This window comes from Colletes latitarsis, unplaced genomic scaffold (genome assembly GCF_051014445.1).
Source record: "Colletes latitarsis isolate SP2378_abdomen unplaced genomic scaffold, iyColLati1 scaffold0117, whole genome shotgun sequence".
In the NCBI taxonomy this organism is placed as follows: Eukaryota; Metazoa; Arthropoda; class Insecta; order Hymenoptera; family Colletidae; genus Colletes; species Colletes latitarsis.
This window is the reverse complement of record NW_027488467.1, coordinates 13,665-16,945: the sequence shown is the minus strand read 5'-3', so window position 1 is coordinate 16,945 and position 3,281 is coordinate 13,665. Positions and strand designations below refer to the sequence as shown.

The window sequence follows — 3,281 nt, the reverse complement described above, 5'->3', positions numbered from 1 at the left end:
CGAGCATCAACTCTTCAGTCCGAGCGATTGAAAATTTTGTGAAAACCATAAACTGGCACTACACTCTACGGAGCGTAGCTTAAAAGGCAAAAATTGTATGGAACTACGGTTCGTACTCTGGAAAGTGAGCAAAGAATGAAATACAGGTGTCTGACCTCGACATAACAGTACGGCGCCGAATACGTGCTTTCTCGACCAGCACATACGCGCTTTCTCGTTTTTGTCCAGCATGAATGCTTAGTCTTCGGGCCTGGCAATACGTGCTTCCACGATCGATGCCCAGCGTGAATAAGTGCCCGAGATGTTCAGCATGAGCGCAGCTCTACGTACTTTGTCGTTGTGGGATACCATTATACAATAATGTTCTGTTGTGAAGTAAAAATACGAAACGAGAGAGTTTGGTGGTGACTCTGTCGAGAAAAAGCAAATATAAACGAGAGAGTTGGTGGTTTCTCTGTCGAGAAAAAGCAAATATAAACGAGAGAGAGTTGGTGGTGACTCTGTCGAGAAAAAGCAAATATAAGAGAGTTAGTTGGTGGTGGCTCTGTCGAGAAAAAGCAAATATAAGAGAGTTAGTTGGTGGTCGCTCTCTCGAAAAATGAAATTAAATTAAATAAACGAGAGTTTGGGGAGCTCTCGGAAAAGTGAAAGAAACTAAACGAAGGAGAGGGTTTTTGGTGGTACCCTCTCTATACATATATAATATTATAACACAAGAGAGGAAGAGGTGGCTCTCAAGTCTTTCGAACGAAAGACTAAAATTTGATGTTGAAAGAAGGAGTTTTTTATGTGTCGTCGTCCGTTCTCCTTCAGAGTCGGCGACGAAGAATAAAATTGAGAGAATATTACAAAAGAACTTTACTCAAGTTCCCTGGTTGATCCTGCCAGTAGTCATATGCTTGTCTCAAAGATTAAGCCATGCATGTCTCAGTACACGCCGTATTAAGGTGAAACCGCGAATGGCTCATTAAATCAGTTATGGTTCCTTTGATCGTACCCACATTTACTTGGATAACTGTGGTAATTCTAGAGCTAATACATGCAAAACAGAGTTCGTCCCAGTGATGGGAGGAACGCTTTTATTAGATCAAAACCAATCGGTGGTCTGGACGGGCATTATTGTCCGTTCGTTCATCGTTTGCTTTGGTGACTCTGAATAACTTTGTGCTGATCGCACGGTCTTCCAGTACCGGCGACGCATCTTTCAAATGTCTGCCTTATCAACTGTCGATGGTAGGTTCTGCGCCTACCATGGTTGTAACGGGTAACGGGGAATCAGGGTTCGATTCCGGAGAGGGAGCCTGAGAAACGGCTACCACATCCAAGGAAGGCAGCAGGCGCGCAAATTACCCACTCCCGGCACGGGGAGGTAGTGACGAAAAATAACGATACGGGACTCATCCGAGGCCCCGTAATCGGAATGAGTACACTTTAAATCCTTTAACGAGGATCCATTGGAGGGCAAGTCTGGTGCCAGCAGCCGCGGTAATTCCAGCTCCAATAGCGTATATTAAAGTTGTTGCGGTTAAAAAGCTCGTAGTTGAATCTGTGTGTCACAGTGTCGGTTCACCGCTCGCGGTGTTTAACTGGCATTATGTGGTACGTCCTACCGGTGGGCTTAGCTCTTCATGGGGCGGTCCAACCAATATCCCATCGCGGTGCTCTTCACTGAGTGTCGAGGTGGGCCGGTACGTTTACTTTGAACAAATTAGAGTGCTTAAAGCAGGCTACCTTCGCCTGAATACTGTGTGCATGGAATAATGGAATAGGACCTCGGTTCTATTTTGTTGGTTTTCGGAACCCCGAGGTAATGATTAATAGGGACAGATGGGGGCATTCGTATTGCGACGTTAGAGGTGAAATTCTTGGATCGTCGCAAGACGGACAGAAGCGAAAGCATTTGCCAAAAATGTTTTCATTAATCAAGAACGAAAGTTAGAGGTTCGAAGGCGATCAGATACCGCCCTAGTTCTAACCATAAACGATGCCAGCTAGCGATCCGCCGAAGTTCCTCCGATGACTCGGCGGGCAGCTTCCGGGAAACCAAAGCTTTTGGGTTCCGGGGGAAGTATGGTTGCAAAGCTGAAACTTAAAGGAATTGACGGAAGGGCACCACCAGGAGTGGAGCCTGCGGCTTAATTTGACTCAACACGGGAAACCTCACCAGGCCCGGACACCGGAAGGATTGACAGATTGATAGCTCTTTCTTGATTCGGTGGGTGGTGGTGCATGGCCGTTCTTAGTTGGTGGAGCGATTTGTCTGGTTAATTCCGATAACGAACGAGACTCTAGCCTGCTAAATAGACGTAAATTATGGTATCTCGAAGTCCCTCGGCTTCGGCCGTTGGGTTTTTTACTACCAACGTACAAACAAATCTTCTTAGAGGGACAGGCGGCTTCTAGCCGCACGAGATTGAGCAATAACAGGTCTGTGATGCCCCTTAGATGTTCTGGGCCGCACGCGCGCTACACTGAAGGAATCAGCGTGTTTTCCCTGGCCGAAAGGTCCGGGTAACCCGCTGAACCTCCTTCGTGCTAGGGATTGGGGCTTGCAATTATTCCCCATGAACGAGGAATTCCCAGTAAGCGCGAGTCATAAGCTCGCGTTGATTACGTCCCTGCCCTTTGTACACACCGCCCGTCGCTACTACCGATTGAATGATTTAGTGAGGTCTTCGAACTGGGGCGCGGCAATGTTCTCGGCATTACCGATGTTACCGGGAAGATGACCAAACTTGATCATTTAGAGGAAGTAAAAGTCGTAACAAGGTTTCCGTAGGTGAACCTGCGGAAGGATCATTAACGAAAAGTAACACAATTAAACTGGAAAGAAAGATCAAACAAACAAAAACTATGAATGGGAAAGATCATATCAATGGGACGGCTTACGCGCGGAGGACGCTGTACGAGAGAACAAACAACACGTTGTTTGTTCCCGCTCGCGTCTCTCCCGTCCGTCGCCATTGCAAAGCTAAAAGCACAAGCGTTGGAGAGCCCGTGCAGACCATAGGTTCTCTCGACGAACGAGAATCGCCGTATTAATGGTAGATCGATGCTGGCGTGAGGTGACGCGCGTCGTCGTTTACACGATTGGGTCGAAACGAACAAAGAAACGAAAGAACATAACACAAAAACGTCCATTACTAAACAAAGATCTCGAACAAAAACAAGAAAACGTCCATTACTAACGAAAGAAAGAGGAGGAGAAGAGAAAATAAGACCCATCGTTGCGACGATCGAGGATGTCACCCGCCGTCAATTTTTCCCATTATATACGCGTC

The 3,281-nt window shown here is 46.8% G+C and overlaps 1 non-coding gene across 1 annotated transcript; it reads left to right on the top strand.

The window, feature by feature from the left end:
- The first annotated feature begins 868 nt into the window (after window positions 1-868).
- LOC143351288 (small subunit ribosomal RNA) lies at window positions 869-2,802 on the top strand. The gene has a single exon (XR_013081645.1). It is a non-coding gene; the product is annotated as a small subunit ribosomal RNA (ribosomal RNA).
- The last annotated feature ends 479 nt before the right edge of the window (window positions 2,803-3,281 follow it).